Source organism: Thamnophis elegans, chromosome 16, assembly GCF_009769535.1.
Source record: "Thamnophis elegans isolate rThaEle1 chromosome 16, rThaEle1.pri, whole genome shotgun sequence".
In the NCBI taxonomy this organism is placed as follows: domain Eukaryota; kingdom Metazoa; phylum Chordata; class Lepidosauria; order Squamata; family Colubridae; genus Thamnophis; species Thamnophis elegans.
Window position 1 is genome coordinate 36,609,620 of NC_045556.1, and position 14,109 is coordinate 36,623,728.

The 14,109-nt window shown below is 46.3% G+C and overlaps 1 protein-coding gene across 1 annotated transcript in view; it reads left to right on the plus strand.

The window, feature by feature from the left end:
* Positions 1 to 14,109, plus strand: part of LOC116519457 (potassium channel subfamily T member 1-like) — an 86,615-nt gene that overhangs the window by 23,505 nt on the left and 49,001 nt on the right.

Sequence of the window (14,109 nt, forward strand, 5' to 3'; positions counted from 1 at the left end):
AGTTTGAAAGCACGTTAAAAAATGCAAGTAGAAAAATAGGAGCCACCTTTGGTGGGAAGGGAACAGTGTTCCGTGCACCTTCTGTGTTGAGTCATGCCGGCCACATGACCACGGAGACGTCTTCGGGCAGCGCTGGCTCTTGGGCTTTGAAACGGAGATGAGCCCCGCCCCCTAGAGTCTGGAACGACTAGCACGTATGTGCAAGGGGGACCTTTACCTTTTCCTTACTCATTTATTTATTTTTGGCTAGCACCCTTGATTGGTAGGGACTTACATGGCCAATTAAGGGCAGTGAAGAATTCTTTCTGGTTTGCATTTGAAGACAAGCGAGTTCATTTGCATTTCAAAGAGAACAATTTTCTTTGACGGAAATCTCCTCCAAATTGTTCCCTTTTTTAACGCCTGCCATCTTTTCTGCAGATAAAAAAAAAAAAGCACGCATCGGGGAAGTTATATAGAAAACATTGCGGTTATCAAACTCGCAGGTGCTCCATCCCTGGAGGATTTTTAAGAAGAGATTGGACAACCATTTGTTTGAAATAGGTTTTCTCCTTGAGCAGCGGGTTGGACTAGAAGACCTCCGAGGTCCCTCCCAATTCTGTTATTCTATTATTCTTATGAGCTGAGCATTAATCAGGGAGAAAGATTAGCTGCCTGCATTCCGGCCTCTTCTTCAAAAGTCTAATCTTTTATAGTCATTGAGCTGGGTTCTACTGAATCATCTCATTCCAAATGTACGTTGTTTTTTTAATATCCTAAGAGCCATTTATTCTCCACTTCAGGACAAGGACAGCAATAGATTATTTAGAATATAACCAAATATAACCAAATGGATCCTAAACAGCTTGTCTTTGGAAGTTGTGGGTGCTCCATCATTTAAGAAGACTTAAAAATCTCCCATGATGGAGCACCACAACTTCCAAAGACAAGCAGTTTAGGATCTATTTGGTTATATTCTAAACGAATGGCCACTTGTCTGGAATATTATAGCTTAATACATACCTTAAGCGGGGAGTTGGACTAGAAGACCTCCAAGGTCCCTTCCAACTCTGTTATTCTATTAATAACGGAGTGATTCAGAAATTTGAAGGAAAAGATTTAGGAGTATATTTGTTTCTTTATTTATTTACTTTGTCAAATGTATGTACGAGACAACAGGTGTAAGTATGAACATGGAAATGAAGAAAGGAAATGAGTACAGATAAATGGGGACAGTAGGACAGGGACAGAAGGCACACTGGTGTCTTATGCACGCTCCCTTTACAGACCTCTTAGGAATGGGGTGAGGTCCACGGTTAGACATTGAGGTTGAAGCTGTGGGGGGGGGGGTTTGAGGATGCAACAACGGAGTTGGGTAGAACATTCCAGGCGTTGACCACTCTCTTGCTGAATTCGTATTTTCTGCAATTGAGTTTGGAGCAGTTTACCTTGACTTTGTATCTATTGTTTGCCCGTGTATTATTGTGGTTGAAGCTGAAGTAGTCGTTGACAGATAGGACGTTGTAACAGACAATTTTGTGTACTACACTTAGGTCCGACCGTAGGCGGTCTAGTTCCAGGTTATCCAAGCCCAAAATTTCGAGCCTGGTGGGCATAAGGGATTCTACTGTGAGCAGAGGAGTGGAGGCCTCTTCTCATGAAATATTCCTGGACCCGCTCAATTGTGTTACGGTCCGATATACAGTGTGGATTCCAAGCGGATGAGCTGTATTCAAAGATTGGTCTGGCAAAGGTTTTGCAGGCCCTACTTAGCAGTACAATGTTACCGGAGAAGAAGCTTTGCAAAATTAGGTTAACAACTCTTAATGCCCTTTTGGCAATACTGTTACAGTGGTATCGTATTTGTAAGCCGCCCGGAGTCCTCCGGGATTGGGCGGCATATAAGCTCATTAAATTGCGAATTGCGAATTGAATCTCTTATATCTCCAATGAAAACGTATAATGTCTTCTGCCTTTGGTGACTGAAATGGAACAAGTACACCCATACCTCTACAATTACTGGATAATTGGGTAACAATTGGCTTTTTTTTTCCTCACCGTGGCTGACCGTACAATCCCAGGGTAGCATTTTATTTTCCCCCTGCTTAATTTTTCCTGACGTATTCATACACGAAACATTAATAATTTTCTACCAGAGATCGCTTGTGCCTGGGTTTTATTCCCAAATGCTAGCAGGAGGGAGGGCTGGTCTTACTTTCACATGGCAGCTTGAAGGAGCTACAAATCCTGCAGCCTTGGCAAGATGATCGAAGAGAGAGCCAAACATTTGGTGGATGAAAAGAGTCGCTTGCTCTTAAGACGAGGAATTTTTTTTAAAAAAACAAGGACGGGTTTGTCAATCAGGTTTAGGCCGACCTCAACAGCCCCAGGAATATGAAGTGACTGCTTTTGTTTTCTGAGCTTGTGTTAAACAGGGCGGAGGATCGATTCATCCCTTCAGATTGTGAAGAACCCTGGGATCAACTCTGCTGATCCTCGTCTTCTTTTAATGAGGCCATAATCCTTTGTGGAGGTGGACTCTGAGCAACCAAATGGAGCTGAATGTTTACTGGCCAGATGCCCTTCCTGTCACCAAAGCGGTGTTTTGTTCAGCAGATACTGTATATTCTCAACGTGATCTGCCTCTAGCTAGGTTCGAACTCACAGCCACCTGATTGTGAGGTGAGAGCACCACCTCTAGGCCGCCACACTGCTCACCCTGGGAGATTGCTGATAACCAGGGACCTTGTAGGTCATCCAGTCCAACCCCCTGCACAGGCGGGGAACCCTATACCATTTCTGACAATCCAATCCAATCGCAGTCCAATCGCTTCTTGAAAGCCTCCAGGGATGAAGCTCCCACAACTTCTGAAGGCAACTTCTGTTCCTTGGGTTGATGGTTCTCAGTATCAGAAACTGTCTCCTTATTTCCAGGTTGACTCTCTCCTTGGTAAGTTTCCATTCATTAGTCCTTGTCTGGCCTTCGGGTGCTTTGAAGAATAGCTTGGTCCCCCCTCCTCTCTTTGACAGCCCCTCAAGTATTGGAAGGCTGCTATCCTGTCTCCCCTGGTCCTTCTCTTCACTAGACTAGCCAGGCCCAGTTCCTGCAACCGTTCTTCATGTGCTTTAGCCTCCAGTCCGCTAATCATCTCGGTTGTTTTTCTCTGCACTCTTCCTACAGTCTCAATATTATTTACAGATTAACAGAGTTGGAAGGGACCTTGTAGGTCATCTAGTCCAACCCCACACTCAAACAGGAGACCCATTCCTGATAGATGGCAGCCCAGTCTCTTCTTGAAAGCCTCCAGGGATGAAGCTCCCACAACTTCTGAAGGCAACTTCTGTTCCATGTCTCCTTATTTCCAGGTTGAATCTCTCCTTGGTCAGTTTCCATCCATTAGTCCTTGTCTGACCTTTGAGTGCTTTGGAGAATAGCTTGACCCCCTCCTCTCTGTGGCAGCCCCTCAAGTATTGGAAGGCTGCTATCCTGTCTCCCCTGGTCCTTCTCTTCACTAGACTAGCCAGGCCCAGTTCCTGCAACCGTCCATCGTCTGTTTTAGCCTCCAGTCCCCTCATCATCCTGGTTGCTCTTCTCTGCAACCTAGTTCCCTTAGTTGTTGGTCATAGGGTTTACAATAACCAACTGTCAGATGCTGCTTCATTTAGTAACCAAGGAAGAAACCACTCAACTCCATTTTGCAGAATTAAGAGTACTTTTACTGATTATAAGTAAATAGAAGCTAAGCAAAGCTGGATCTGAGCAAAAGCGCGCGAAAGCATTAGATATCAATACATGACCCATTCCCCTCTGCTTGGTAACCCCAGTCCATAGTCCAATCCAATATCTCAACAGCTGTCAGGTGGGAGACATCTTCAAAAATCATCATCAGGTTGGTATGCCGGACAGTTGGCCTTGGCGGGAAACTCCCCTCCTTTCCACATGCGCAAACAAATGGTGAGAACAACTCCCAATTAACAGTCCTCCTGTACAGAATATTTCCCTCACCTAAATACCATGCCCTCCCTCCCCGTTTCAATGGCAGCCGAAAAGCAAGCAGCAAAACAGAGGCTGACACCAACAGTGATCATCTATGCGCTGATCAAGCCTCAGACCAGATTCTTGTTCTTTCAGGCATCGTGGTCTCCACACACCCGTATGCTATTTTACCACAAGCGGAATCATCATTGCCCAACCTCCTTCAGCCTACTTTAATTGGTTGGGCGCAACCCAGCTGTGGAATTCCAGAGCGTTCCTGGAGGAAGGGGAAATGCATCTGTTTTCGAACACATTTCTGCATCTGAATAGTTGTTGACTCAGAGAGGTCAGCTGAGGTTCATCCATTTTTAATCCGGCATGCCATTCCCCTGCTGATTCCAGACATCCTTGGAGCATCTGAATTGGGTTGGTTTCCTGGATTGGCACATCAGAAGAAGATCCAATCTAGAAATAAGGAGGGATTTCCTGAAAGGGAGAACGATCAATCAATGGAAGTGCTTCCCTCCCAGAGTTGTGGGTGCTCCATCAATGGAGGTTGTCAAGACTGGACAATCATTTCTCTGAGATGGTGTAAGTTCCCCTCCTGCCAATCAAAAGAACACACAGTGTAGATATTTTTAATATTGCTGTCCATGGTGCTGAACATCATTTTTTCCTTTATTCCTTTGAATTTTTCTTCAGCATTGAGTCATGATGCTCTGGGCATTTTCTGATTCATAGCTTAATGTTTCAACTGCAATCCAGTTGTGTTCATGCAGCTTGTTTCCCAACTATGCTAAAGATCTAAAAGAAAACAGACTAAGCTTCATTAAGTTTTGGTTAGTATTTCGGTATGCCCTTAATCTTTTTTCTTATTCTATAGCTGTCAGGTCCCAAGAATGATACATGATATCCTTCAAGATGAGTTCCTTATTGTTTCACACCCATAGACAAAAGGGGATGGTGTGGGGTCTCCTGCTTGAGCAGGGGGTTGGACTAGAAGACCTCCAAGGTCCCTTCCAACCGTATTATTCTATCTTCTAAACAGCATTCCTTCACTTGTGTCTGCTCTATCAATTGAGGTTTTCATGAAGAGACTGGACAGTTATTTGTCCAGAATGATGTAATGTCTCCTGCTTGAGCAGAGGGTTGGACTAGAAGACCTTCAAGGTCCCTTCCAACCCTATGATTCTATGTTCTAACTAGTGTTTCCTCACTTGTGGTTGCTCCAACAATGGAGGTTTTCAAGTAGAGACTGGACAGTTATTTGTCCAGAATGATGTAGTGTCTCCTGCTTGAGCAGGGGGGTTGGACTAGAAGACCTCCAAGGTCCCTTCCAACCATATTATTGTATCTTCTAAATAGCATTCCTCCACTTGTGTCTGCTCTATCAATTGAGGTTTTCATGAAGAGACTGGACAGTTATTTGTCCAGAATGATGGTCTCCTGCTTGAGCAGAGGGTTGGACTAGAAGACCTCCAAGGTCCCTTCCAACTCTATTCTGATTGATTGATTCAACCGAGAAATAAGGAGGAATTTCCTGACAGTGAGAGCAATCAATCCCTATGATTCTATATTCTTTTCTGCAGGAATCTCTCCAGATTAGCAGCCTCACCTGGGAAAGACTAGATAAGGCTCAAAGGGGTGGAGTGGGATGAGTCAGACTTAGCCTATTTGTGTTCACATAATGAATTCCGAGCTACTTCCCTGCTTGACTCCTGCTTCCATCTGGGAGGGCTGCTCCCTCTCCAACCAATGCCGACCGACGGATCAATGCTTCGTACCTGAGAGCAAGAGATGCCAGCAAGAAGGGGAATGCTTTATGAGAAAGCCCTTTTAACACGGCCTTTTAGAATCGTTTTGAAGAATTCATAAGCCGCAAGGCTTTGATGAATATTTCATCGTGAGGGAGAGAGCCGAGTGGTTTGCTTGGTGGGCCGTTGGCACGTGTGGTTTAAGTGGCCATCTGTCAGCAATTGGAAGCCAGCACTGGGTGAAGCTCCTTCCAATCAGACTTTGCAGGAAAGAAAGAAGGAAGAGAGAGGGTGGAAGAGAGAGACAGAGAGAGAGAAGGAGAAGGAGAAGAGAGGGAAGAGAGAGGGAGAGAGAAGGAGAAGAGAGGGGGAGAGAGAGGGAAGAGAGAGGCAGAGAGAGAGAGAGAGAGAGGAGAAGAGAGGGAAGAGAGAGGGAGAGGAGAAGAGAGAGGAGAGAAAGGGAGGAGAGAGAGACAGGCAGAGAGAGGGAGGAATACAGAGAGAGAGAGAGAGAAAGAGAGAGAACCAGGAACGTAGCCCATTCCTCTCGCTGATCATGTCCGTGAATCCGTGGACCCTACAGAAGCATTTCATACCTCTCTGCTGCTCTGCTGCACGGAGAAGGATGCAGCCCTGTCTTCTTCACTAGCATGGTGCTTCTACGAGAGGGGGATTGTTCCACTGCGCAGCTGTGTTGGGGTGTGTATAGATATCTGGAGGTGTCTGTGTGTGTGTGTTGGAGGGCTGGGAAGAGAGAGAGAGACGATGGTCCATGCCTCCATTGCTGAACTCCACAGCCCAGGATTGCCATGAGTGGGAGCCAACCCGGGGAGAAAAGTAAACAGAGGACCCTCCCTCCTTCCGCAGAAAACCTTGCCGATACACAAGATGGCCAGATCAAAGCTGAAGAAATCCCCTTCCGACAGCAATGCGCATCAGAAGAGCATCCCTCCGCTGGCAACAACCGAAGATGTGCCGGGCATCAGCCCCCTGTTGCCTGTCCGGCGGCTGGGATCCATGGGGAGCGATATGGGACACAGGTACCGCAGCCCGCGAAGATCTCTTGGCATGCCAAGGTTTCCCCCCCCTGCCCTCCCCCCCCCCGTCTGAGCGAATCGAGAAACAAGCCAGGAAGACAGCCCCCCTCCCCAAAAAAGGTGAAAGGTTGGAAAAACAGGAGGTCCTTTGTTGGGGCAATTCACCCCTGAATTGCTGTCACCGGGTTTTTCCTTCCTTCCTTTTTTTCTTTCTTTCTTTCTTTCTTTCTTTCTTTCTTTCTTTCTTTCTTTCTTTCTTTCTTTCTTTCTTTCTGTCTTTCTTTCTTTCTTTCTCTCTCTCTCTTTTTTGTTTCCTTCAGGAACAGTAAATGTAGGGTGGCAACCTCAAGGCCCCATCTGCCTTTTAGAAATGTTTTTTTAAATAGAGGGGAGGGGGAAAGGCACACCACCCAACAGAGGAATGCTTGTGAACGGAATCATCCTCATCATACGGAGCGGGACTTCAGCCTCCACTCCTCCCCCACCCAAGTTGTCATGCATATATATATATATATTTGATTCCCAGTAAGGGTACAGCTAGCTGATGAGAGCTAAATAGCTGGAAATAGATCTATACTAGTCTCCCTTTATTTATCAGCGCAAATGCACACACACACACACACACACACACACACATTTCTGTCTCTCTGTGTGTGTGTGTGTGTGTGTGTGTGTGTGTGTGTGTGTATTAAGCTGTGCGGTAAAACGGAGAGAGAAGAAACCACGGTTCGGTCTCTTTTCTCCTGATTTTTCGGCTGGTGCTTTGATGCAGCAAAGGGGTGGGGGGGTTGAAGCAGGCTTCAGAAGCTTATGCCTTTATAAAGACCCTCGCTGGGATCCAGGATTTCGAGCCCCTCGGCTGGGCAGTATGAAAGGAGGAGAGGGAAGCACTAGAGACTCACTGCAGCTGGAGCACACACACACACAGACACACACAGGCAGCCTTTTCTTCGAAAGAAGTGGCGTGTGTGCAGGGTGTTTTATTTTGGTTGGTTATCCAAAAGGAGGCAGCGTGGTTCTCGAGGCGCAGGGAAGCAAAGAGATCCGTGCTTCTCCCCCTTCCTTTTTTTTCTTCCTCTGCTCTTTTCCCTTCCCGCCTCCTGACAACCCCCCCCCAACCTTCTCAGTCTTCCCATCCTCTGCTCCCCTACCCCCACCAATAATCCCCCCACCCCACCCCTTCATCAAACGCTGTACGGGCCAAGTCTTTGCTGGCCCGTCACACCGAGGTGTCCTGTGCTGTTTCCCCCCCCCCCAGTTGCGTTGATGTCAAAAGAGGCAGGGGGAACAGGGAACGGTTGCTTAACCTGCCTCCTCCTCCTCCTTCTCCTCCTCCTCCTCCTCCTCCTCTTCATCTCCTCCTACATCTCCTCCTTCCTCATTCTTTCCTCCTCTTTTTCTTCTTTTTCTTCTTCTTCTCCTCTTCATCTCCTCTGTCTTCTACATCTCCTTCCTCATTCTTTCCTCCTCTTTTTCTTCTTTTTCTTCTTCTTCTCCTCTTCATCTCCTCTGTCTTCTACATCTCATCCTTCCTCATTCTTTCCTCCTCTTTTTCTTCTTTTTCTTCTTTTTCTTCTTCTCCTCCTCCTCTTCATCTCCTCTATCTTCTACATCTCCTTCCTCATTCTTTCCTCTTCTTCTTCTTCCTCTTCTCCTCCTCCTCTTCATCTCCTCTGTCTTCTACATCTCCTTCCTCATTCTTTCCTCCACTTCTTCTTCCTCTTCTTCTCCTCCTCTTCACCTCCTCTGCCTTTTACATCTCCTCCTTCCTCATTCTTTCCTCCTCCTCTCACTCTTCTTCTTCCTCTTCCTCTTCTTCTTCTTCTTCTTCTTCCTCCTCCTCCTCCTCCTCCTCCTCCTCCTCCTCTTCTTCTTTTGAAAGGAGGGAAAGAGTAGCCTCTTTGGAATAAGGAGGGGGCCTCCTTTCCTCCATGATTGTTTGGGGGAGGGGAGGTACGGCGGTGCTGCTAACAAGATACAGGAAGGTGCAAGAAGCAATCTAGGCCTTTAGTGATCTTGGCCTTTGGTGTCACTAGAGACTGTCTTAGCTCTTCGCGTGAAGATCCTTCTTTGTGGAACAGAGAGTGGATGCGATGAAAGATACTTTCTCTCTTTCTTTTCCTTGTGCTCTCCAGCCCCATTGGGGTTTTGCATTAGGAGGCCAAAGATTGAGTTGGGTGGAAAGTTGGTTTGAATAATAGAGTTGGAATAGACTTTGGAGGTCTTCTAGTCCAACCTTCTGCTCAAGCAGGAGACCCTCTACCATTCCAGTTGTCCAATCATTTCTTAAAACCCTCCCGTGATGGAGCACCCACAACTTCTGAAGGCAAACTCTCCCACCAATAGATTGTTCTCACCGTCAGGAAATTTCTCTTTAATTCTAAGTCGAGCCTCTCATTGATTCGTTTCCATCTGTCGTTTCTTTTCTTGCCTTCTGGCGCTTTGGAAAATCAGTCGACCCCCTCTTCCTTGTGACAGGCCCTCAAATATTGGAACATTGCTATCATGTCACACCACCCCCTACTCCATGATAGCTCCTTGAACTTTGTTCTAAGCATGTCTGAATGGTGTGTTGCAGGAGATAGACTCCCGTTGACCTGTCTTAGATCCAGGTCCTTTCTGTAGCTCCAATGCTCACTCTCTTTCGCTCACCAGTAGCACCTTCTCCATGCGGAGAAGTTCTGCTTACCATGCCTTCTCTTTGGATGTCTTGGCATTTATAAGCTGACTTCAAACCACTCCTCTGTGGTTTAAACTTGAAACAACTCCCTCCTTCTGACTTTAAACTGCCACGTGCTAAACCAGCGAATACCATCCAGGTTGTGTGCAGTTCTCCAAAGCCCTGGGTGCAACGTTGAAGGACAGGTCATAATTGGCACCCTTGACCCTTGATGGATGGATAGGGAGAATGATTCCACCCGTGTCAACAGCCCTAGAAACTCGGTCTAATTAATTCCACCTAATTGTAAAGGCCAATGATTCAGAAACTGGTTTTCGCCCCGGCCTCACCCCTTCTGGTGCCACAGGATGAAACTCAACGCCAGTTGGCTGCGCTTTTGGGGAGCTTTTGAAATGGTGTCATTTGGGCAGGAGAGAAGAGGGGGGCCGGACTGAATGGACACCTCCACAAGGTATCTAACACATACCTGGGACAGAGGTTACTCTCTCCAGCCAGAAAGGGAAGAGAAACTAATCTTTTCTGAATCTGCAAATTTGGGGAGTTTCTGTGGCTTTGTTTTTTTGTTTTGTTTTTACCCCAGTAGGAAGGTCTCTGTGCTGAGGGGGATGATGGTGCCGTTATTCTTTTTAGATTTCTTCTGTCCCTGTCAAAGAAACCCATTGATTTTTTTTCAGATGTAACTTCCTACGAAAGATGCATTAGCTGTGAACTGCTGACCTGTGCAATTTCACAACTAAGGTGTATTGCTTTCATTTGGACAAAAGTGTAGAGCCAAGAATGGAATTTCCTTTCGTTCTGGAATTCAGAATCATTCTTGTGGGAAGCCCTGTGACTGACTTCCTCTCCTTCCCATCTCCATCCCTCCCTTCTTTTTCCTCCCTCTCTCTCATTCCCACCTTCCTTACATTTCCATCTCCTTCCTTCCGCATTCCCACTTCCCTCCGTCCCCCATTCCTCTCATTCCCATCTCCCTCCTTCTCTCCCTTCTTTTTCCTTCCTCCCTCCCTTATAATAAACTAAACTAAACTAAACTAATCCAAGTGGAGCATAAGAGCCAGATTAGTCAAATTACAGAAGAACAGAGTCGGAAGGGACCTTGGAGGTCTTCTAGTCCAACCCTGTGCTCAAGCAGGAGCTCTGATGTCATTTCAAACAAACAGTTGTCCAATCTCTTCTTTAAAATCTCCAGTGTTGGAGCATTCACAACTTCTGGAGGCAGGTTGTTACACTGATTAATTGTTCTCACTGTCAGGAAATTCCTCCTTGTTTCTAGGTTGGATCTCCCTTTGCTAAGCTACCATCCGTTGTTTCTTGTCCTGTAGGCGCTTTGGAGAATAAATGGACACCCTCTTCTTTGTGATAGCCCCTCAAATATTGGAAGATTGCTATCATATCTTCCCAAATAAATTCCCAGTGCAAACCCGTTGTGTGGGTAAAAGCGACATTGTGTTGTGGTTCCGCCAGTTGCTAGTGGAGTTGGCAGAAGAGGTTGACAGTGAGGAGGTTGGGGAGGAACGTGGGCCAGTTCTGGAGTCTGGGGAAGGCTCTGATGAGGACTCTGTGTCGGAGGCAGAGATAGACCAGTGTTGTCCAACATTTCCCAGCTACTGGAGAGGCAGCTGCCTTTGAAGGCTGCTATGAGTGAGGAGGAAGAACAGCTGGGGCCTGTTCCAGATGCACGTATGTGCAGAGCAGTTAGGAGAGGTGAACAATGGAGGACAAGTCAACTTGGGAAGCAAAGCCCAAGGGGACGCTGACTGGCCCCTCCCTGGCTGGGGAATAAATAGAAGGAAAGGGGAGTGGTTGTCGTAGGAGACAACAGTTCGTATTTCTGAAGATTTTGCTTATTGTGTTTCATGCCACAAAGACTGCCTGGCAGAACTTAATTTGCAGCTTTGCAACTGGGAGCTCAGGGCCTTGTCATTATCGCAAGGGACTGATAAGGTCTGTTGCTGCAGTAAACTCCCTGAAAGACTATTGCCTGGACTTTTCGGTGGGTGAATGCAATTAATTCACAAGAGGCAAATAAAGAGGGGGGTTTTTTCGTGACCAGGAGTCTGTTTCTTGCTTCTGCTAAGGCTGGGGCAGAACACCTTGTGAGCACACAGACAGACAAAGTTACTTGTGGTTCAATGGGATGTGGGGAAAGACGTTTGAGAAAGGAGCAGCCATGGCTGCTTCAGTCTTTTGAAAACTCTAGAACTGTTCAGAGAGAAAAAAAGAATTGGGGAAAAAAACCATCCTGTATTAGAAGCTGGAAATGTTCCCGATTTCACCCCTCCAGGCGCTCGCTTCTGCTGAGCTCAGCTTTGCAAAGAGTGCCTTGCATAAGCCCCTTGGTTTTTCTCTCTCTCGGAGGCTGCTTAAAATTTCCTGTTATCTCCTTCCTCCCGAGAATGGCCTCGGGGTGGTTGGAAACTGAATTATGATTTAATAATCATCTTTGTGGTTTGAACTCCCTCTGCCCTGAGCCACTTAAGCAGCAAGCAGAGCTTTTCCCGATTCCTGATGTGCAAATTCATCGGGAAACCAGGGAAAGGTCCTAGAGTGAGGCCTAAGCACAGCCTTTCCACCAAGTGGAAGCGAAGGGCTGCCCCAGAGAAGAGGGGATTGACTCCAGAGCACCTGAAGGCAGGACAAGAAGCAACGGGTGCAGCGGTGGGATTCAAATAATTCCACAACCAGTTCTCTGCTCTAATGACCAGCTGGGTGAGCACGGCCAACTCGACGTCACTCACGTCGAGGGGTGCTTCACCTCACCTGGCCTCTCACGACCATGCGAGCAACTGGTCACAAGTGTGAAAAACGGTCATAAGTCACTTTTTCCCCAGGGCCATTGTAACTTTGAATGCTTACTGAATGAACTGTTGTAAGGCAAGGATGTACGGCTAAATATGAATCATTCGATTAGAAATTGTGGAGGGTGGTGGTTAATTGTCAGATGACCTTGGCCCCCTCTTTGCCTCCGACACAGAGCCCTCATCAGAGCCTCCCCCAGACTCCAGGACTGGCCCATCTTCCTCCCCAACCTCCTCACTGTCCGAATCTGTGTATGAGAGAGGTGGTGGAGACAGCCTCTCCCTAACAGTTCCCAAAATAGATTGTAGATGCAGATACTTGAGTCTGTCAAGGTTCTGTCTGCAGGTTTGAAACAATAAAGAACTCATCTTGGAAGAATTACGTGTTTTTCCTGGTTTTGGAACTGACACTAACCCAGATCCAAACAAACCACATTCGGGTTTGTGGGGAGCAAATGAAGCCACCGATGCTCGCACCATGGATTGGTTTGAAATTTGTTAGCCACCGAAACTTTCTTGATTGTTGGTTTTTGATGAAGAATAGCTTCACAGCCATCATGGAACCCTAAACCTTTCTGTCTGAATCCCCTTCTGTAAAGTGGAAGGAGATTTTTTCCAACAGCCGGTTCTCCGAATTGCTCAAAAAGTGAACAAACGGTTCTCCCGAATAGGTGCGAACCGGCTGAATCCCACCACTGAATGGGAACAGTAAAGAGAAATTAATTCACAAGAGGGATTTTAATTTAATAAAGAGGGGTTTTTTCATGACCAGGAGTCTCTTTCTCTGTCTCTGTCTCTGTCTCTCTCTGTCTTTCTCTCTCCCCCCCACCCACATGGGCTCAGCGTATAAAATGTAAACAACCTGCTTGTAGAAATAACACAATTTGCAAAATAAACACACACAAAGGCACACGCTTCTAAGAGGAAGCTCTTGGTTCTGGGGTGGGGAACTCGCTAAACTTCCTTGCACGATAAATAAGCATATTCCTCTGTAAGTTACTGCAGTTTTAAACCTTCTTTGGCTCGCAAGGAAATCTCGCTGCCCCCCCCCCCCCCAAATAGGACTGATTCCTAAATTCGAAGTGTACAAAGCAACGCTGCAAATTTTAATACAATCACCAATCTAAGATATCTTAGATTGGTGATTGTATTAAAATAAATTAGAGAGAATGGTTTTGCACGGCTCCAGAGTATTTCTTTCTGGTGGACCAGGAGACCGAATTAAATGAGAATTTTTAATTAATTAAACTTTTCTAACTTGGCATGGTTCCTTTCCCTCGTGGTTTGTCCAGCCTTAGGACCCGTTCACAAGACTCCTTTGGTGGTTGGCTGTAAAAATGAGTGTTTCTTAGTACAATGTTGGAGTTCCTTGTCTTCTTCAGGGAACCTTTCTCGATCTCCCAGTCTGGCTTGTAATTTTCTAATGTGTCTCCTATCAAAATATTAGCCAGCTTAACAGAAAGGGAAGCAGATTCTTCACTTAGTTTAATAATGCATGATTGTTTTTTAATAATTCGTCCCTTCAAAGTAGAATAGAGGAGTATGTCTCTTAAAGTAAAGTAGAAAATCTTGTACTGCTTTTGAATTCTAGACTTTGGTGCCTCCATCCTTAACTAGATACGGGCACTCCTCGACTTACTTACGACCACAGTTGAGCCCCAGGTTTCCGCCGTTAAGTGAATTTTGCCCCATTTCTCCGCCCCAGTTGTTCAGCGAATCGGTTCTGTTGTTAACTGAGTAACCCGGTTGTTAAGTGAATCCTCTTTCCCTCGTCGATGTTGCTGGTCAGAAGATCGCAAAAGAGGATCCCATGACTCCGGGGCACTGAGACTGTCATAAATATGAGTCAGTTCCCAATTTGGTCACCTAAAGATGCTGCAATGGT